The following is a 23,585-nucleotide window of genomic DNA, read 5'->3' as shown; positions in this document are numbered from 1 at the left end:
TCTCCCCTCACCCCCTGCCAGAATTCTCCAGTCCCTGGGGTCTCAAGTACCTCAAGGTCTAGGTTCCTTTTCTCCCATTGTGGCCAGACCAGGCAGGCCTTTGCTATATATGTATCAGGCTCCTCACACCAGCCCCTGTATGCTTCTGGTTGATGGTCCAGTCTCTGGGAGCTCCCTGGGGTCTGGGTTAGTTGAGACTGCTGGGCTTCCTATGGGGTCACTTTCCCTTTCGGCTTCTTCAATCCTTTCCCTTATTAAGTCACAGGTGTCCCCTGTGTTGTTGGATGTAAATATCTGCTCTGTCTTAGTCAGCTGCTTGTTGGGCCTATTAGAGGACAGCCATGCTAGGCTCCTTGTCTTTAAGCACCATAGCATCAGTAATAGTGTCAGGCCTTGGAGCTTCCCCTTGAGATGGAGCCCAAGTTGGGCTGGTCACTGGACCTGCATTTATCCAGTCTCTTCTCTGTTTTTATCCCTGTGTTTCTCTTACACAGGAACAACTCTGGGTCAGAGTTTTTGACTGTGGGATGGCAACCCCATTGCTCCACTTGGTGCCATGTCTTTCTACTGGATGTGGACTCTACTACAAGTTCCCTTTGCCCACTGTTATGCATTTTACCTTAGGTCCTGAGAGTCTATCAACTCCCGGTTTCTGGCACTTTCTAGTGCCCCCCAATCTCCTACTTTCCTGAGATTGTGAAATTCCATTCATTCTGTTGGCATCTCTCAGGGATTCTCTCCTGTCTCCCCATTCCCCATTCCTGTTCATGTTTCTCATTTCCATCCCTCCACCTCCCATGACTGTTTTCCTCTCCCTCTTGAGTAGGATTGAAGCAACCTCACTTGAGCCCTTCTGCTTGTTAATCTTCTTGAGTTCTGTGGATTGTTATCTTAGCTATTCTGTACTTTTATTTGGCTAATATCCACTTATTAGTGAGTATATACCATGTATGTCCCTTTGGTTTTGAGTTACCTCACTCAGAATGACATTTATTAGTTCCATCCATTTACCTGCAAAACTCAGGATGTCCTCCTTCTTAATTGCTGAATAATATTCCATTGTGTAAATGACTCACATTTTCTGTATCCATTCTTCTGTTATGGGACATCTGGGTTGTTTCTAGCTTCTGGCTATCATAGGTAAGGCCTCAATGAACGTAGCAGAGCATGTGCCCCCATGGTATGGGCATATGCCTAAGACTGGTACAGCTGGGTATTCAGGTAGAGCTATTTCCAGTTTTCTGAGGAGTCACCAGATTGACTTCCAGGGTTGTTGTACCAGTGTGAAATGAAAGCAGCAATGGAAGAGTATTCCTCTTTCTCCACATCCTCCCCAACATGTGTTGTCACCTGAGTTTTTGATGTTAGCCACACTGATTGTTGTAAGGTGATATCTCAGGGACATTTTGATTTGTATTTCTCTGATGACTAATGACTTTGAACATTTAAATGGTTCTCAGCCATTCAAGATTCCACTGTTGTAAATTCTGTTTTTAGCTCTATACCTAATTTTTTATTGGGTTATTTGGTTTTCTGGTGGTTAGCTTCTTGAGTTCTTCATATATTTTGGATATTAGCCCTCTATCAAATATGGGGTTAGTGACTTTTTTCCCAATTTGTAGGTTGTTGATTTGTCCTATTGACTATGTTCTTTGCCTTGCAGAAGCTTTTCAGTTTCATAAGATCCCATTTATCAAGTCTTGATTATAGAGTCTGAGCCACTGGAGTTCTGTTTAAGAAATTTTCCCCAGTGGCAATGAGTTTGAGGCTCTTTCCCACTTTCTCTTCTATTAGATTCAGTGTATTTGGTTTTACATTGAGGTTCTTGATCCACATGGACTTGAGCTTTATGCAAGGTGACATATACGGATCTATTTTCATTTTTGTACACACTGACTGCCAGTTAGCCCAGCACCAATTTTGAAGATGCTTTCCTTTTTCCATTGTATATTTTTAGCTTCCTTGTCAAAGATCAAGTGACCAAAGGTATGTGGGTTTATTTCTGGGTCTCCAATTCTATTCTGTTGATCAACCTATCTCTGTTTGTACCAATACCATGCAGTTTTTATAACTTTTGCTCTATAGTACAGCTTGAGGTCAGGTATGGTGACTCCTCCAGAAATTCTTTTATTGTTAAGAATTGTTTTCACTATCCTGTTTTTCTTTCATATGAAATTGAGAATTGTTCTTTCCAGGTCTGTGAAGAATTATGTCGAAATTTTATGGGGATTGTGTTGAATCTGTAGATTGCTTTGAGTAGGATGGTCATTTTTACTATGCTAATTCTACCAGTCTATGAGTATGGAAATCTCTATTTTCTGAGATCTCCTTTACTTTCTTTCTTGAGAGACTTGAAGTTCTTGTTATGTGGATCTTCCACTTTTTTGGTTAGAGTTACTCCAGGATATTTTATATTATTTGTGACTGTTGTGAAAGGTTTTGTTTCCATATTTTCTTTCTCAGCCCATTTATCATTTGTATAAAAGAAGGCTACTGATTTGAATTAATTTTATATCCAGCCACTTTGATGAAGTTGTTTATCAGCTATAGAAGTTCTCTAGTAGAATTTTTGAGGTTGCTTATGTATACTATCATATCATTTGCAAATAGTGATACCTTGACTTCTTTGCCAATTTTTATCACCATGATCTCCCTTCAGGTTTTCTGTTAACTTGATAGTGTAGGATCTTTCCATTTTCTTAGAAGGGCCTTTTATGCTTACAAATTTTCCTCTTAGCACTACTTTCATAGTGTCCCATAAGTTCTTGTACATTTATCTCTTTCTTTTGGTTGAGGAAAGTTTCTGCTGTGATTTTTGAAGATGTTATCTGGTCATTTGATCTGGGAATCTTCACTCTCTTCTATTCCTATTATTTTTAGGTTTGGTCTTTTCATTGTGTCCAAGATTTCCTCGATGTTTTCTATTAGGAGATTTTTATGTTTTGAATTTTCCTTGATGTTTTGGATTAGAAGTTTTTATGTTTTGAATTTTCTTTGACTGTTGTTTCAATATCTTCTAAGGTATCTTCTATGCTTGAAATTCTCTCTTCTATCTCTTCTTGTATTCTGTTATTGATACTTGCATCTGTAGCTCCTGACCTCTTTCCTAGGTTTTCCATTTCCAAGATTGCCTCCATTTCTGATTTATTTATTGTTTCTACTTCTATTTTTAGGTCTTGTACAACTTGCTTCAATTCCTTAACTGTTTGTGTTTTTCTGTATTTCTTTAAGAGATTTATTTGTTTCCTCTTTAATGACTTCTACCTGTTTACCTGTGTTTTCCTGTGTTTCTTTCAGTGAGTTATTTGTATCATCCTTAAAGGACTCTATTATCCTCATGAGATAGGATTTTAGGTCAGCATCATGGTTTTCAGGTATGTTCGGGTATTCAGGGCTTGCTGTGATGAGAGATCTGGGCTCGGATGGTGCCAAAGTATATTGGCTTCTGTTGCTTATTGTCTTGTGCTTTCCTCTTACCATTTGGTTATCTCTGGTGTTAACTGGCTTTGTTTACTTTGTTTGGAGCCTGCTCCCTCTGTCCCTGAGTTACTGCAGGTTTCCTTGGAGACTGTGGTCTTGGCTGCATTAGACCTTCTTGAAGGCCTTCAGACTATGGAGTATTTAGATGGGCATGCTCACCTATGATCTGTTTCCCTGGCTACTGGAGTTCTCCTTGGGAGGACTTCATACTGTGTGATCTGTTGCCCTGAGTTCAGCAGATCTGAGAGGCCTTCAGACAATGGGGTCTTCAGAGAGGCAGACTGATGATCTGCTCTGTTGCTCTGGTAATATTGTAATTTTTAATAAAGGTGTAATTAAGAAAATAAGGCAGTTTTATTCTTATTGGAGGAAGAGAACAGGTAAGAAAATTATCTAAGGAATCTTTTGCAGGCTTTACCATAGATTTTAGCAAGATGGTTGATTTCCCCATCTATGTTGTAGATCACAAGATGTGAGGGCATTGGAGTTAAGTTTGTTCATGAGTTCATTCAGTTCAATAGCATTGAAGCCAAAGAGTAAGAAAGAGCCAGAAGATTAAAACAAATCAGTAGAGTTAATGAGGTCAAGCAGAGCAATTCTATGAAAAGCTGAGAGAAAGAAGACTGAAGCATTCAGCTTGGAGAGGATTTTGAGCCAGAACAGCTGAGTTAAACCAACCAGGCAGAATTAAGAAAGAACTAGAAAGAATGAGCTTATTCATCAGTAAGCCTCTGAGATTACAATTACTATAGGTGAATAAAAGTTACTTTTACAGAAGGAAAAAGAGAGACAGATTTTAAAAAGAAAATATTTTCTGTGTTGAGATACAGAGAATAGCAGAATGCACTTAGACCTCACATAATTTTTATGATTATGGGCATAAAAATTATTATATGTACAGTAATGATTGCACATTTCTATGTTCTCTTTAAGAATATAAGTAAAATATAAAATGTAATGTAAGACCCCCGAAGGGAGACCCTTACTCAAGTCTCGGGGTTGCCGCGCACCCAGGGAGACACTGAGACCAGACTTGCTGCAATCACACGAGGAAGTTTTATTATAAGCAAGACAGGACAAGAGCTCAGGCCAGCATGCTGGGGTTGAGACTCATACACCACGCAGGGAGTAGAGGAGTCTGACCCCGGCCTGGGATTTTACAAGGTTTATAAAGGCAGAAACCACAAACCGGGGGGGAGGGAAAGAGAGGAAACGGGGTAAATTCCAAATCATAGATTCACCTATTTACCTAGCAGTAGAGTCATATGTGTAGGTTATTCCGGGCAACCTCCTAAGGCATTGTCACATTCCAGCCAGGGCGTTGTGACATTCCACAGAGGGCGTTGGAGCATTCTGTGGTCATTCCAGGAAAGGCATTCTGTGGTTATTCCAGGAAAGGAAAGGTGTTTTTCAAGTTCCTGGAACAGTCACTCAGCCTAAGGGCATGAAGTTTATGTCCCTCACTAGCAGTCAAAGATTTCTCTACTCTATAGGAGCATAGTTGACTTCATTTTGAGACTTAGTTAAGAATTTTTATTCTACAGTAACAGACTTAAAGAAAGGACTGAAAAATGGAATGTTCGGTTACAAACAATAACAGAGATTAGATGATCCTTTGAGTCAGAAAAATCTTCAGAGGAATTCAATCTAAAGACTATGCCACCACCTTGTGATAAAATTACAGAATGGCTATCCATAGAGATGCTATATGTGGAGTTAAGAGTATAGATTATGTTTGATGTTGCCACCTTAGAGCAGCGTCATACAATAACATGTATTTCATTTTGCAGAGTTGGGAAATTAGTATGTATATCATACAAGTGATATTTATTCAGGATATCAATGGGTTTTTGCCTTGACTTCTGAAGAGGCTGATTCTGAGATTGCACATCTCTTAGAAGTGGTGGCTATCTTGAAGATGCCTTTTCAGGTTGAAGCTGATGATGCTCCAACATGTGTATACAGTAAAATGCACATGTATCCAGGAAAATACAACAATTCTTTAAATCTTTAAATTAAGAAAATATACACCTTATAATACAGCTTAAGAAGTTATGGAAGATCTAACCATACTGTAAAGAAAATGTTCATAAAACAGAGGAGTTGTAGAAGGACACTTAATATTCATCAAAAGAGAAATATTCCAAGATGACATTTCAATCTAAACATCTATGCCCCAAATGCAGGGGTGCCTACATTTGTAAAAGAAACATTATTAAAACTTAAATTGCACATTTAACCCCACACATTAATAGTAAGAATCTTCAACACCCCACTCTCACAAATGGACAGGTCATTGAACAAGAAACTAAACAGAAATAATGAAACTAACTGAAATTATGAGTCAAGCAGGCCTAACAGATATCTACTGATCATTTTGCCCAAATATAAAATAATATACTTTACTTGCCCATATATTTAGTCTCAAAGGAAGCCTCAAAAGATTCAAGAATATTAGGATAACCCTTTGCATCTCATCAGGTCACCATGGATTAAAGTTTAACTTCAACAACAAGAAAAACAGCAGAAAACCTATAAAATCATTGAGTTCAAACATCTTTCTACTCAATAACCAGTGGGTCATGAAGGAAATAAATGAAGAAATTGAAGACTTCCTAGAACTCAGTGAAAATGAAGGCACAATATTCACAAACTTATAGGACACACTAAAAGTAGTGCTAAGAGGAAAGTTCATAGGACTAACAGCTTTCATAAAGAAATTGGAGAGATCTCATACTAGCAATGTAATAGTGTACCTGAGATCTCTAGAAGAAAAAGACACAAATACACCCAAAGGGAGTAGATAGCAGGAAATAACCAAACTTGGGGCTGAAATCAATAAATTAGAAGCAAAGAGAATAATACAAAGCATCAAGGCAACCAAGATCTGGTTCTTTGAGATTATTGACTAGACAAAACACTTAGGCAATCTAACTGAAAGGCAGAGACACAATCTTCAAATAACAAAATCAGAAATGAAAAGGGAGAGATAACAACAGATACTGAAGAAATTCAAAAAATTACTAGGTATTACTTCATAACCTATACTCCACAAAATTATTTTATTTATATATCTTACCAAAATAAAATCAAGATCAGAGAAACAACTTAAATAGTCCTATAACCCCTAAGAAATAGAAGCAGTGTTTAAAGATTCCCACACAGAAGAAGCATGGAGACATATGGTTTAGTGCAGAATTCTATCAGAATTTCAAAGAAAACCTAATACCAATAGTCTTCTGAAGTAGAAACTTAAGGGATCTTTGAAAAGTCTGTTGGGTGGTTTTTGCTAGGGCAAACACCTGAAGGAATGTTTAGCTGAAGTAGACAACAAGTAAATGACTAAGGCAGACTCATAAAGGAGAATTTGGCTAAAGCAGACACAGGAAAAGTATGTTCTGCAAAAGCAAGCATGTGAAAGGACACATGATGAAAGATCCTTTGCTAACAATGCACATGTATTAGTTTGCCTTACACTGTGTAGTTGAGCTGCATTTTTAGGGACTCTATTGAGAGAAACACACCAAAAAAACTTCTGGTGGTGTGGTGATGTTTCTTGCCACTTCCATGGACTTGGGCTCATTGGCAGAGTGATGTCAGCGAAAACAGACTCAAGGGCTGAGGCAAGACCCATGGAGGACAGATGATGTTTGGAGGGCATATAAATAGAACTTGATGGACAGTGACAGAGGCTGAGCTTGGTTTGCTTATAGGATTATCCATGCAACAATTATTGGTCTCATGTCTTCACTGACCTTTGCTTCTCTGAGAGAGGTACAGACAAGAACTTTTCCTGGCATTCCTGCTGGTCCCCCCTCCTAACTCACAAAGAAGCTGAGGCCTGGCTATCTCTGCTAGGTACTTCCACCAATGTTGATTCCTGTTTGCTATCCTGACTCTACTGAATTGGACTGCTTATCTATCTGTGAAGTATTTGTAAGTTGATGGAGCTGCCTCTTCTAATCTGTGAACTGAACTGCCATTTTCCAGAAAACACAGACCAGAGGTTCTTCAAAGAACCTTTCTACTTAGGTCTACATCCCCTGTATCCTTTCTTTTCTACTAACACTGGTGTGTGGTAGGCTACAAGGGGGGTTAAAACATTTAAGAACCATCATATAAAATTAGGTTTTAAAAATTTAAAGTTACACTTTTCAAATTATTCTACAAGATACAGACAGAAGGAACATTTAGGTGACTCTGATACCTAAACCATAAAAAGACTCAACAAAGAAAGAAAATTTTAGACCTATTTCTCTTCTGGACATTGGTGATATATTAGTCAATAAAACACTAGCAAATTTTCTGGAATGGAGAAGGGGTCTCTGGGAGGAGAAAGCAGAAGCAAGGGGTTTGTCAGCAGGACAAGGAGGTGGTCAGGTATGAACAGAGCAGTGTTAAAGTATTAGCTTCATGGCAGGTTGTGGGGTAGTTCTTTAAGTTAAATTCAGGTGAAGTCTTGTTGGAGTCAGTGTGGCCTTGTTAGAAGAAGTGTGTCACAGTGGAGGTGGGCTTTGAGACCCTCCTCCTAACCATATGGGAGTCAGTCTTCTCCTGTCTGCCTTTGAATCAAAATGTAGAACTTTCAGCTCCTCCAGCACCATGTCTCTCTGAACCATGTTCCCACCATGTTCCCACTTTCATGATAATGGACTGAACTTCTGAACATGTAAGCCAGCCCCAATTAAACGTTGTCCTTTATAAGCGTTGCCTTAGTCATGGTATCTCTTCACAGCAACGGAAGCCCTAACTAAGACAATCAGTTACCTCCAGCATTTCTCTGTTTAGTTTTAGTCTGAATGACCAATCTATTGTTAAGATTTAAGTCCATCATTATCAGTGTGTAAGGGTCAATATATAATTTAAGCTACAATACTGTTACTTTCATAAACTTGAGTGGCCTTGTGTTTGGAGCATAAATGTTAAAAATTAAAGTGTCCTCTAGGTGGAGTTACTTTGATGAGTATCCAGTGCCCTTATCTACCTCTTCCTTTGAGTTTTGCTTTGAAATCTATTTTGTTAAATAATAAGATGGATATACAAGCTTGCTTCTTTTGTCCATTATATGTTCAAAACTCTTACCTTGTGGTAATGCCTATCCTTGATGTTGAGTTCTGTTTCTTGTATACAGCAGAAGGATACTCCTGTTTTCATATCCATCCTGTTAGTCTGTATCTTTTTATTGGGTGGTTGAGATTACTGATGTTGAAAAATATCAAGGATCAGCTGGGTAGTGGTGGCACACACCTTTAATCCCAGCACTTGGGAGGCAGAGGCAGGCAGATTTCTGAGTTCGAGGCCAGCCTGGTCTACAGAGTGAGTTCCAGGACAGCCAGGGCTATACAGAGAAACCCTGTCTCAAAAAAAAAAAAAACAAAAGAAAACAAAACAAACAAAAAAAAACAACAAAAAAGAAAAATATCAAGGACCAATTATTGTTGATTCCTGTTATTTTGATGTTATTGTTGTTGTTGGTGGTGGTGGTGGTAATGGTGTGTGGCTATGTGCTGTTTTCTTTCTTCCTTTCCTTTGAATTTGCTGGCCTGAGATAATTTATTCTCTGTATTTTCATCATTGTAAATCTCTTTAGGTTGGAGATTTTGTTCTATCATCTAGTATTAGGTTGGATATATAGATAAAAAATTGCTTAAATGTTTTATTCTGGAATATATTATTTTCTTCATAGATGGTATTGAAAGTTTTTCTGGGTATATGTATCTGGTTTGGCATCTGAGGTCTCTTAAAAACTACATCACACCTTACATCTGTGCAAACCCTTCTAGCTCTTAGAGTATCACTGAGAAGTCAGAGGAGATTCTTACTCTGCCTTCATGTGTAACTTCCATCTTTTTCCCTTGGAGCTTTTAATAGTCTTTCCTCTTGTTCTATATGTTTAGTATCTTGAAGACTGTATACTGTAGGATGTTCTTTTATGGTCCAATCTAGTTTGTATTCTGTATGCTTCTTTTATGTTAATTGCCAACTCCATCTATAGTTTAGGGAAGTTTTCTTGGATAATTATTGTTGAAAGTATTTCCCTGGCCTTTGAATAGGTTTTCTTCTATTTCTTCTATTTCTATGGTATTTAAATTTGATCTTTTCATAGTTTACTCCTAGATTTCCTGTTTGTTTTGTGTCAAGAATTTCTTAAGACTAAAAATTTTCATTAATTGATATATTTATCTTCAAATCTTAAGATTCTCTGTTTGATCTCTGGTAGTCTTCTGGTAAAGCTTGAATCTATAGTTCTTGCTCTGATTTCTGAATTTTTCATATTCAAAATCTGCTGTTTCTTTTAATTGATTCTACTTCCATTTTCAGGTCTTGGCCAGTTTTATTTATTTCCTTCACGGTATGTGTTTCCTGGATTTCTATATGAGATTCATTTATTTCCTTTCTATTATATTTGTACAGGAAGTTCTAAGGTCTTTTTCTTATGGTTTAGTTATGTTAAAATGTTGAAGACATGCTATGGTTTGGTTACTGTGCTCTAGTGGAGATATATTGCCCTGCTTGTTATTGATTTATTTTCACATTCATGTCTAGGCATTTGGGATTGGGAAGATTATATTTCTAGGTGCTGATATCTGTTTTTTTATCTTTGTAGGTTGTTGTTTTGTTTCTTGGCTTCTGTTTCCTCTCTCATTTTTAAGAGAGAGTCATGGCTACCTTTCCTGATAGTAAGTTTTCTCTGGACCAGATAGATGTGGTCTCAAGGGGCTTCAGGTATTTGGTGCTCCTGGATATTGGGGAAAGATACATAGGAATATGAATAGGTTAGTTGTAGCAGAATTTTCCTCCAATTAATTTAATTTAAATATTAATATAACAAGAAGCCTGAGATTGGGCAGTGGAAAAGGAAGGTCAGTAGAGATTTTTAGAGATGAGAGGAAAGAGAGGAGGGAGAAAGGAGATTGAGGAAGAGAAAGATGATCCAGATTCCTGTGGTTTTAAATAGCCACAGGTAGCTATAAATATCTTATGAGGGATGGATAATTATAGGACAAATTGTCTCATATAGGTGGGCAATTTATAGCAATGTCAATTGGCTCTGAGTTCATTGCATGGGTGTTTTGTGGGGTGAGAATTTGCTGATATAAATCTGATTTATAAATTACACACTTCTAGAGTTTTGATTTTACCAGGTTACTGGGATTTGCGACCACAAACCACAGGGGGTGTATGGCTGGGAATGTGACCAGAATCCACAGCAAAAGAACTGCGAGATGGGTGGTCACTGCTTGGGCTTAGCCATTGAGTCAGCAGGGTTGCAGAGGCACAGAGAGTTGCCATCAATAGCACAGGATGGTGCCTTTTTAAATATTACCTGCAACAGTTAGCAATCTGAGAGATTTCACAGGAGGGAGGAAAGCAGAGTGTTCCATCTTTATCTGACTACTGAGTTTCCTTGGAATGAAGGCACAGAATATAGAGAGGTCACCCCAGAATGCCTGATATAGAGCTGAGGATGATACTGGGGGATTGAATCTGAAAGAACAGAAAACTTGAAGATCTGCAGTCAGCCTATCTCCATCTCTGACAAGAGTGGACTGTTTGTAAGCAGAGAACACCTACTGGAGTTGTGACACAGATAATGAAATGAATGGCAGGAATGACTTTAGGGTGGGGGAAGATCTGTGGAATCCACTAGAGTAGGAGTTGAAGGAAACTGTCACAAGTTTTCTGCAACTGTGCTGAAGTTTGGATGTGAGGAAGAAGAAAGTAAGTGAAGATCTGAAGTCAGTCTACATGCTTCCATGGCAGGAGCTAAGGGTAGTATATTATAAGTTTATTCCTGTCACAAGTTTCTCAGCAATCCAGAGCAGCCTACTATCCCAGAAGTACCTCCATTCATCTGCTCCCTCTGCTCAACTTCCATCAGACCAGAGACTTCTAAAAGATACAGGTCAGCTTACTCCCCCCCCCCAACCAACCTTCCTTCTGGTTGACCCCATAGGTCAAGCCAAGCTACCCTTGGCAGTCTGCTCACCAGGGAGAATTCCATTCTCCTGCCACCTCTTTACCTACCTCCATCAGACCTGAGATTCCTGAAACATACAGAACTGAAGGTTTTGAAACATACACTTCTAGAATATCCTGTAGAAGCCTGACCTTCCAGGAACAGTGAGGTTTGCCACCTCCCAATACCTACTACAACAAGAACATCCAGGACCAAAACCATTCAAAGCCAGGACAATATGATACCTCTAAAGCACAGCTATCCCACTACAGCAAGACCTGGATATATTTTAAAAAAATCCTGAAACACAAGAAATTGACCTTAAGTACAATCTTATAAAGATAATAAAGGCCTTTAAATAGGTAAATGAATATACCTTAAGGCCTTAAAAAGGAAACAAATAAATCCCTTAAATAAATGCAGAAAAATGCAATCAAACAGATAGATGTCTTTAAAGAGGAAGTAAATAAACCCCTTAAAGACATATAGAAAAATAGTATTAAAAGGTAAAATAAATAAATAAAACTGTGCAAGACATGAAAATAGAAAAAGAAGCAATAAAGAAAACACAAACTGAGGAAATCCTGGATATAGAAAATCTAGAGAAGACAATAGGAACAATAGAACAAACATCATCAACAGAATATAGGAGATGGAAGAGAGAATCTCAGTCATAGAAGATACAATAAAAGAAATTGATACGTAAGTCAAAGAACATGTTAAAGCTAAAAATTCTTGACACAAAATATGCAAGAAATATGGAAAACAATAAAAAGACCTAACTAAGAATAATAAAAGTAGAAGAAGATGAAGAGTTCAAACTCCAAGGCCCAGAAAATATTATCAACTAATCAAAGAAGAAAACTTTGCAAACCTAAAGAAAGATATGCCTAAAATGATACAGGAATCTTGTAGAATGCCAATAGACTAGACCAGAAAATGAAATCCTCCTGGTACATAATAATCAAAACACAAAATCCACAGGACAAAGAAATAGTATTAAAAGCTGCAAGGGGGTAAATTCCAGGTAATATCCAAAGATAAACCTGTTAGAATTACACCAAATTTCTGAAAAGAGACTCTAAAAGCTAAAAGTGCCAAGACAGATATCTTGTGTACTCTAAAATGGCACAGGTACCAACCTAGACTATTACACCCAGCAAAACTCTTAATCATCATAGATGGAAAAAACAAGACATTTCTAGAAATATTCAAATATTAACAGTATCTATCAACAAATCCAGCCCTACCGAAAATACTAAAAGGAAAACTGCAAACCAAAAAGGATAACTATATCCAAGAAAACTCAGGAAATAAGTAATTCCATACCATCAAAAATAAGGACAGCACATGCGGGGCAGGCTCTCTGCTGACAGAACCAGGCGAGAGGGAGAGAACCCGGTCCAGCCGAGCCTCTCTCTTGGGGCTGAGCGGGATGGTGAGTGTTGTGGCTCAGATCTCTTGCCTTCCGAGAATAACCACCCCTAGCCAGGAGTCTGTCAAAGCAGGAACGTTTTTATGTATCAATCCTTTCTTTATAAAGGGCTGAGAGAGGAGGCAGAGTTTTCTGCTGAGGTGAAATGACTGACGTAGGGGGAGGGGAAGTTGATGAAGGGTATGGGGTAACTGAAGGAGCCAACAAAGTTGCTCTACATCAGCAGGAGCTAGGCAAAGGCAGGCTTAAGCAGGTGGTGTTGAGTCACTCCAGTACAGAAATGCCTGAGACAGTTTACAAAACTCAAGCCAGGCTCAGGTTTCTCCTCAAGGCCCAAACCAGGGCCAAATAGAGCCCAACAAGCGCACACGCACACGCACACGCACACGCACACGCACACGCACGTGCACACTGATACTACCAAAATAAAAATAATGGGACATAACAATATCTAACAATTACTATCTCTCAACATCAATGGACTCAATTTCCGAATAAGAAGACGTAGGCTAAAAGAATGAATATGATCAGAGGATTCTACTGCATACCTGAAACACACCTCAGCAATAAACATAGATATTTCCTCAGACTTAAGGGTTGAACCAACAGTTTTCCAAACAAACAGATGAAAGAATCAAGCTGTAGTAACCTTTATAATATCTAATAAAATAAAGTTTCAGCCAAAATTAATCAAAAGAGACAGGGAAGTGAAAGGCTGGAGAATTTTAAATTTTTAAAATAAGAGCATTTAATAGAAATATATTAGTAGAAATGTATGTATAATGTATAACCTTTACCTAAAATGGGGCATGGAAAACCTCTGTAACAAGCCAAAAATGTGGAGTAGCCAGTTCCAGGAATGGCTAACTCAGAGCCTTAGGGCTCTGGTTCCCAAGACCTGCCCCTCCTGACTGATCCACAATGAGGGCGGAACTAGGAATGAAGGTCTACTGGTTTACGAGGCTCTCCACTTTGCTGAGGCTCTCCACCCTGCCAACCGATAGATGATTACATTCCTAGAAGGAATATGTTCCCCTCCCTAACTGAATACCTTGGGTTGGGTCCCTCTGAAATTTTCCACTGATTTTATGTTATGTTTCCTTGGTAACCCCCTCCCCCCAGTTTGTGTTTTTTCCCTTTAAATACCCCTCACTTCTTGTGTTCGGGGTCGAACTCCTCTGGCCTGCAAGGTCACGATATCGACCCCAGTACTGGCCTATCCCAAATAAACCTCATGTGATTGCAGCAAGACTGGTCTCTCATGAGTTATTGGGTGGTTGTGTCATCCCGAGACTTGAGTGAGGCTCTCCTGAGCTCCAGGGGTATTTCAGAAGGACACTACATACTCACCAGAGGAAAAATTTACCAAGATAATATCTCAAATCTGAAAATCTATGCTCTAAACACAATGATACCCACATTCGTAAAAAGAAACTTTGCTAAATCTTAAGTTGTACATCAAATCCCACACAATAATAGTAGGAAACCTCAGTATACCACTCTCGCCAATTGAAAACACATCTGAACAAAAACTAAACAGAGAAATAATGAAACAAACAGATATTATGAATCAAATGAACAGATCTCCTTAGAATATTTCACCCAAAAACAAAGGCAAAACTTCCTCCCAGCACCTCATGGATTCTTCTCCAAAACTGACCATATAGCTCATCACAAAGCAAGCCTCAACAGATACAAGAAAATTGAAATAATGTCATGTATCTTATCAGACCACCATGGCTTAAATCTGGACTTCAACAACATCAGAGACACTGAAAAGCCTGCACACTCAAGGAAATTGAACAACTCTCTATTCCATGATCTGTGTGTCAGGGAAGAAATATAGAAAGATATTAAAGACTTTCTAGAATTCAATGAAAATGAAGGAACAATATACTCAAATGCATGGGACATAATGAAAGCAGTGCTAAGAGGAAAGCTAATAGCACTAAGTGCCTCCATTCAGAAATCTGTGAAATATGTTTTTCTAGCTGGGCTGCCTTGCCTGGGCAATGAGAGAGGAGTCGCTTAGCCTCTCAGAGATTTGAAGTGCCAGCATTGGGGGACACAAAGGTGGGACCCAAAGGAGAAGGGGAGGTGGGATAGAGGAAGGATTGTGGGAGGGATTGACTGGAAGGGGGCAGTGAACAGGATGTAAGATGAATAAGTAAAAAAATTGAATTAAATTTTTAAAAATTAAATTTAAAAATTTTTTTAGCAAAACTAAGGAGAGGGGATAGTATTCAGAAAGCTAGGCATCTGTAATTACATTTAGTTATTTTAACATTTCACTCCATTAAAAATTTAAAACCATGAGATAAACAATATTAACCTCTATTAGAAATAGTTTACCTCTTAGGCATTCTCAAACACATAATGTCTTTTTCTGGGCTGGTCTGTTATTCTCCTTCTTTCTGTCACATGCAGTAGGCCAGCTTGCCCAAGGACAGAGGCTTGGAGGAAATGTTGAGGCACACATACTTGGAGATGTGTGGGCATGCCAAGTTCCATCTCCAGAGCCAGCTTTTCAGTAAAGTAAAATAACATTTAACAATTTTCCAACATTATTTATACCAAAAGACATTTGAATCTTTGTATGGTGGAAACCGTATATTCATAATCAGTTTGTCTGTGTTTGCAGATGGAGGTGGAAATTTTGAAAAGCTTAATAATTATATTTTCTCTTATTATAACATCAATTTGGAAATAAGATAAGTACTGGTAATCTAGAGGCCAACAAACAGAAAATGATAGCAAACATAAACAAAAACAAACAAACAAACAAAAACAAAGCAAGAATATCCAGGCATAGTCGAGACAGAACCTAAGGCAAGCCATAAAAGTAAGACAAAGGCCTTCCAAGAATAATTTCTTTTTCAATCCACAGATCCAAAGAGATTTCCCTAAATGTATGAGTATGCCCTCCCTCCATTGCCATTCTGAGATTGGATCCTGGAATGGCTCCAGGGTACCTGGGAATCTCAGGCGGGGTTGAGAAGTGGGAAGAGCTTATATTTGCTCATTGCCTATTGAGGCCACTATCTTTCCTTTGTGGCAGCTGTTCAGATGAAACCTTATCATGACTGTATTACTCATTTTCTATATAGAAGAAAGAGCCCATGGTGAGAGGAGACATTTGAGATCTAGGTACAGTTGCAAGTGGGAGTTAAGTGGTAGGAATAAGAAGGAATAATATGAGCTGATAATTTTGTGGGGGAGGAGCTTCCATCCCATCCTATGAAATTCTCTAGGTCACTTAAGATATTGAAATAGAAATTTCCAATTTAGGACATCAGTGACCCTTTTCTGTTGTACATTTATGCCAGACTGGGACTGAGAACAAAACAATTTTGAGTGACTTTAGGTCTCCCAAAAGGAAATTTTTTGGACTACCTTGCAAACAAGCTAAGGGTTTGTCCTTGGTCACAGACAATTTGAATCCCACAGTGGGTACAGAAACTTGGTGAAAACAAAGATCAAATCCAGTCACCCAAAGGTGTACTTCAGGTTGCTGACTAAGCCAAAATGCAAGACAGATAGAAGGGATATCCTTAAGCTCAGTACCTTCCAGAATCAAAAGACTGCATGGTCAGTGGAATGCCAATGGAAGCTTTGGCTTAGCAAATCTCAAGGTAAGACTTCATAGAATAGTAGTTTTCTTTTTGGTTGGGTTTTAAGATTTATTAACAGTGTTAGGTATGGGATTCATATAGCTGCCCAAAGTCCAATTGTAAAGAGTGATTTAATTATTCCTTAACATTCGTGCCATTTTTGCTCCCATAAATATATACTGCTAGCATGTCACAATTGTTGCTTGAAGGGTTGGTATATGGTTGAGATTTATAATTACTTTTCCTCTGGTATCATGTATAGCACTTTCTAGCACTATGAATGCTAGCCAGTATAGGTGAAACTTCTAATTTTGTATCAGTGTGATTTTGAAAATTTTGTAATGGTACAGGTCCTTCACCTGTACAGACACTTTAAGAGTCATTTCTTTTCCCTCTGCAACAAACAGGTGAAATATGTTGGAATTTATTAACTTAGCAAAACACTAGCTTCTCCTGACAAAGGACTAAGAATGTAAACAAAGTCATACTCTGTATTTTGTTGTTGCTGTAGTAAAACAGTTTAATGAAAAGGAACTTGAAGAGAAATGTTTTAGTTCAGCTTATGCTTCTAAGTAACAGTACATCACACAGAGAGGTCAGGACAAGAACTCAAAGCATGAACTGAAGCATAGACCTGAGAGGAATGTGGCTTACTGGCTTGATCCACCTGAAGCACAGACCTGAGAGGAATGTGGCTTCCTGCCTTGATCCACCTGAAGCATAGACCTGAGAGGAATGTGGCTTCCTGGCTTGGTCCACCTGAAGCACAGACCTGAGAGGAATGTGGCTTCCTGGCTTGGTCCACCTGAAGCACAGACCTGAGAGGAATGTGGCTTCCTGGCTTGGTCCACCTGAAGCATAGACCTGAGAGGAATGTGGCTTCCTGGCTTGATCCACCTGAAGCACAGACCTGAGAGGAATGTGGCTTCCTGGCTTGGTCCACCTGAAGCACAGACCTGAGAGGAATGTGGCTTCCTGGCTTGGTCCACCTGGCATGTTCTCATTTGCTTTTCTTTTTCAATAAATCTCAAAGAAAGAGATAAAGACACTAGAAATTAGAGACATCCATGTTCATGGATTGTTAGAATTAACATTGTGAAAATGACCATTTTATAAAAAGTCCTTTATACAACTCCATTCAACATACATATCTAACTCTTGACAAAAATTGGGAAAATTATCCTAAAATTCTTATGGTACTACCAAAGGGCTTTTATAGCCAAAATGATCCTGAGCAAAAAGTACTATGCAGGAGGGATTACCATTCTAGACACAAAGTTATATTAGAAAGACATAATAATAAAGACAATATAGTATTGGCACAAAACAAACCAGATTAAAGAAACAAAGTTGAAGACTCAAACATAAATTTGCTTAACTACAATCATCTAATATTTGGCAAAGATGCCAACATTATATGCTTGGTAAAAGATATCATCTTCAACAAATGGGACTGGGAAACCTGTATATCTGCATAATGAAGAGGGAAATTAAATTGACATTTATCAACTTACCCCAAAACTAAGTTCAAATTAATCAAAAACCTGAATGTGACACCTGAAACAGTGAAACTGCTCGTATTAGTCAGGACTCTGTTCTTCCCTTCTTCCTTTCTTTCTTTGTTACTTTCCTCCTTTCTTTCATCTATCTCTTATCTATCTATAATCAAGTTATCTATCTATCTATCTATCTATCTATCTATCTATCTATCTATCTATCTATCTATCTATTCATCTATCTATAGACCAACCCATCTATCTGTCTGTCTATCTATCTGTATGTCTGGGTATCTGATGTGTCAAGGATGAACACTGAAGTTTGGAAAGTCATGAATGTCCTCCTTTTGTCACCTATTAATTGTCTCCTGCATAATTGTGCTGTTCTTCTCTGGTGCTTATAAAACTAAGGAGAGAAGAGTGTTGTTGTCTGGATCTACAGAGAAGTCAGAAGAGATAATCTTATGACATATGAGTAGAACTATACACTTACAGATTCAATGTAGACTAAGAAATATACCCTGAAACGTGAATCTTCTCATGGGTTTAAATTTCTGGAAGATTCTTAAAGTTATTTGTGGTCATATAATTAATAACTTTGAACAGAAGAAAGAAATATCTACAGTCATACTAACTTTCCTGCTAATTACAGAATATTTATTTTTATTGCAAAAATAATATAATTTATAATATTTATATTATATTTATAATTATCTATTCCCCTGTTTCAGATTCTTAACTATCCAAGTTCTCCCCCAGCTCTTTAGAACTCCACAAGAAGGTATATTTCATCTCCTTGAAGGCAGTCCCTTCTAGTTATAGACACTAACCTTAGTTCTTGTTTTTTTTTAAACTAAAGTTTATGTTACCTCTACAGTAATGTATAACAACTAAATTATTTCCCATTGTTAGTGCTACAGTAGATTATAGCATAACTGCATATTCTATTTAGTGTTAAGCAAACAAAATATTTTTGTTTCTGTATATCTCCAAAGATATATCAATATGTGGCCAGTAACATGACACAATGTACCTGATATATATTGTGTTGGAAAGTAAAGGGACAGAAATGTTTAAAAGTCAGGGAAAATGCATCTGTGAAACAGAAGAAATCATGAATCTTGTAGACTACATATTCTTCTTTACTTCATTTATCAGTCCTAATACGTGAGTAAAAAGTATTGGAGACAGTTATATATTAAAATTTCAAATATTAGGGATCTGAAAATCACTGTGTCCATCCATGTCCAGAGAGATGGATTTTACTTAAATATTATAAAACTAAAAATCAGTTTTGTACAAGCACATCTAATTGGAAACTCATTTTAGTATGAGTTATGCCAGGAAATATGGTATTACTAAATAATAATTATTATATTAAGTTAGAATAAGTCTAACTTAATATAACACACTTTGTCTTAAGAGTAATTATAAAATCTAAGAAATCATGGAGTTCTTATCTAAATAATCAACTGAGAGGCATTTTGGTAGCTTTATTTTTAATTTTTATACCTATTTAATAGGTGAGGCATTTGGGATATTTTTAGGATAATCTCATAACTATTTAATATATAATGATTATGATCCCTAAGAGGTTAAAAAACACCCAGGTAGCATCCCACTGACCCCATAACTGACAAAGTTATTTTTCTGACACACACACCATTGTCTGCTTTCATCAATATAGTGTTAATTTACTGTAGATACAGTGGAAACACTTTCCATCCAATATATAATGTGCACGACAAAGAAGGTAATTGGTTTACCAATGCTTCTGACTGATCGAAAGATAAATAATACAGGAGTATAATGTTGTCAGAAGCAGATATGAATCTAAGTGTTCTATAACAGTGCTTAGCACTGGCCCATGAAAGAGTTAGTGCTTTTGTGTATTTAAAGTAAGGAAATTAGAAAGAGCTTATATGGAAAATATAGTTAGAATGCATATACCTACAGATTTCATTTCAGACAATAAGAAACATGGTTCTAGATTTTCCCAGTTTTTCACTATTTTCAAAATCCCAGAACCATACAGGAGACTCTAAGGAGTTATTAGAAGCCAAAGGTCCTGTTTTGATCTTTTAAGATGATTAGGTTCCATGTTTCATTTTAAATTCTCTCCTCACAAATACTTCTGTCAGACTCTCCTAAGAAGCTGCTACTGATACTTTCCATCTTACTGTTTCTTATGGGGTATATATAAAATCCCAGCAAATTGTTTCTAGTTGTATGTCTTTCTTTCCTGCCTATAAAGATCCTTTGTGACAGGAGTCTAAGAGTTGTAACTTCTAAAAATTAACACAAAGGTAAAAAGTTCAGAAAAAATATTGTACTTTCTGAAATCAAAGTTGTTCTAATATGTGTTTTTCAAATAGTATTTACTTCAAAATTCTATACTTCTTAGACATTTCTGAATATTTTGGTGTACTTGTTTCAACGGATTATGCAATAAAAATCCAATTAGTACCTTGCTGGGTTCTGACAAGTGGGAGACATGAATTACAAAATTATTCTTTGAATTTTGTTTTGAGAGATAATTAAGATGATTCATCATTTATTGCCCTACATGCAAACTACCTAGTGAAACTCAAGCAGAGATGAAGAAATAAGTTATGATCTAAGGAGACATTGATATTTACAGTTGCTAGAAATAATGAAAGACACCTTTTTTTTTTTTCTTTTTTTTTTTTCTTGGTTTTTTGAGACAGGGTTTCTCTGTATAGCCCTGGCTGTCCTGGAACTCACTCTGTAGACCAGGCTGGTCTCGAACTCAGAAATCCACCTGCCCCTGCCTCCCAAGTGCTGGGATTAAAGGCGTGCGCCACCACCGCCCGGCAAAAGACACCTTTTAAGACATGACTTAGGTATAAAGTATTTACAAATTGATATAATCTAATATCCCCTGATAGACTGCTTTCTAAATTTCTTATTTCTATATATGGCTACAAGCTATAGAATGAGGAACAAGTTGAGATAAAATATGACACAGTAACTGTGTAAGGACAAAGATCATTCCCACAGTATAAATTCCTAGAGTACACAATTACTCTTTCTAAATTTGATTATTTTGGACTCTCTCTCTTTCTTTCTCCCTCTCTCTATTTCTTCCTCCCTCCCTCCCTCTCTCTCTCTCTCTCTCTCTCTCTTTCTCTCTCTCTTTCTCTCTTTGTGTGTGTGAAATTCCTGTCATTAATAACACTACTGGCTGTATATGAAAAAGGTTTGTATCTCCCAGGCTTAGGTGACAGCTATCAATATATGAGATTTCTCATAAAGAGAAACTTCATAAAGAACTCAGTGGATGAAATAAAACTTCCATGAAATTCTGCGTCTTCCAAATTTCCCAAATTTACTTTACAGAATTTGTTATCAGATTGGATGAGATAATGTGGAGTTACTTATGGTGAGGGTCCTTCTAAATTACAGGAATCTAGAGCTGTTTTCCATTGTTCTCATAAATTTCATAAGTGCATAACATGTATATCCAAGAGCAAAACAGTAAGTATGCACTTCAGTAAGTTTCATGAATGAAGAGAATAAATGAGCATATCAAGCAACAGCTAATCAGGACCCAGTGCTCTTTACATACTTTCTTCTGTTCAGAGATGAATGGTGAGCTTTCTCAAAAGAATGTACTAGCATTCTCTAAGGCTTTATATAACGAAATACATATGACATTTTATGGCAATAGTTATGCAATTTTGAATAACTCAAGAAACTCCATGTGCAGAAACATAAATAGGAAGGATAGACTTCAAGTCTGAAGAGAGAAATAAAAGAAGATCTCAGAAGATGGAACGATCTCCCGTGCTCATGGATTGGAAGGATTAATATAATAAAAATGGCCATCTTGCTAAAAACAATCTACAAATTCAATGCAATCTCCATCAAAATTCCCACTCAATTCTACATAGAGTTAGGAAGAGCAATTTGCAAATTCATCTAGAATAACAAAAAAAATCCCTAGGATAGCAAAAACTATTCTCAACAATAAAAGAAGTTCTGGGGGAATCACCATCCCTGACCTCAAGCTGTGCTACAGAGCAATTGTGATAAAAACTGCATGGTATTGGTACAGTGACAGGCAGGTAGATCAATGGAATAGAATTGAAGACCCAGAAATAAACCCACACACCTATGGTCACTTGATATTTGACAAAGGAGCTAAAACCATCCAGTGGAAAAAAAGACAGCATTGTCAACAAACGGTGCTGGTTCAACTGGCAGTTAGCATGTAAAAGAATGCAACTTGATCCATTCTTATCTCCTTGTACAAAGCTCAAGTTAAAGTGGATCAAGGACCTCCACATAAAGCCAGATACATTGAAACTAATAGAAAAGAAAGTGGGTAAGAGCCTCAAACACATGGGTTGAAAAGATATTTTCCAACCCTACATCTGACAGAGGGCTAATATCCAATATGTACAAAGAACACAAGAAGTTAGACTCCAGAGAATCAAATAACCCTATTAAAAATGGAGTACAGATCTAAACAAGAAATTCTAATTTATAATTTATAGTAGCCAGGAGCTGGAAAAAAACCTAGATGTCCCTCAACAGAGGAATGGATATAGAAAATGTGGTACATTTACACAATGGAATAGTACTCAGCTATTAAAAACAATGAATTCATGTATGGAACTAGGAAATTTCAACCTGAGTGAGGTCATCCAATCACAAAAGAACACATGGTATGTTTTCACTGATAAGTGGCTATTAGCTCAGAAGCTCAGAATACCCAAGATACAATTCACAAACCACATGGATCTCAAGAAGAAATAACAAAGTGTGGATATTTCAGTCCCTCTTAGAAGGGGGAACAAAATACCCATATAAGGAATTACAGAGACAAAATGTGGAGCAGAGCCTGACAGAAAGGCCATCCAGAGACTGCCCCACCTGGGGATCCATCCTATATACAGTTACCAAACCCAGACACTATTGGGCATGTCGACAAGTTTTTGCTGACAGAAGCCTGATATAGCTGTCTAATGAAAGGCTTTACCAGTACCTGAAAAACACAGAGGTGGATGCTTTCAGCCAACCATTGGACTAAGCATAGAGTCCCCAATGGAGGAGTTAGAGAATGGACCCAGGGAACTGAAGGGTTTTGTAGCCCCACAGGAGTAACAATAATATGAACCAACCAATACCCCCAGAGCTCCCAGATACTACACCACCAACCAAAGAGTACATATGGTAGGACTGACGGCTCCAGCTTCATATGTACCAGAGGATGGTCTTGTTGGTCATCAATGAGAGGAGAGGCCCTTGGTCCTGTGAAAGCTCTATACCCCAGTGTCGGGGAATGCCAGGGCCAGGAAGTGTGATCAGGGCCAGGTGGGTTGGTGATCAGGGCAAGGGGGAGGGGAAAGGGAATCTTCACAGAGGGGAAACCAGGAAAGGGGATAACATTTGAAATGTAAATAAAGAAATTATCTAATAAATAAATAAACAAGGCAGTATAACCATTGAAAGCTGAACTGTGATTAAAAAGGCAAGCCAAACTTATTTAATTGATTGACTTCTATTCCGTTTCCATCCAGATAACTGAAGACAACTCTCTTCCAAAGTCAATGAATGAAACAAATTACTCACGTGTG

The 23,585-nt window shown here is 37.7% G+C and overlaps 1 protein-coding gene across 1 annotated transcript in view; it reads left to right on the top strand.

Moving 5' to 3' along the window:
• Window positions 1–23,585, top strand: part of LOC116084530 (olfactory receptor 4K1) — a 45,339-nt gene that overhangs the window by 20,929 nt on the left and 825 nt on the right. The gene's annotated exons all lie outside the window — the stretch shown is intronic.

This window comes from Mastomys coucha, unplaced genomic scaffold (genome assembly GCF_008632895.1).
Source record: "Mastomys coucha isolate ucsf_1 unplaced genomic scaffold, UCSF_Mcou_1 pScaffold9, whole genome shotgun sequence".
Classification (NCBI taxonomy): Eukaryota; Metazoa; Chordata; class Mammalia; order Rodentia; family Muridae; genus Mastomys; species Mastomys coucha.
This window is presented reverse-complemented; position numbering and strand designations above follow the sequence as displayed.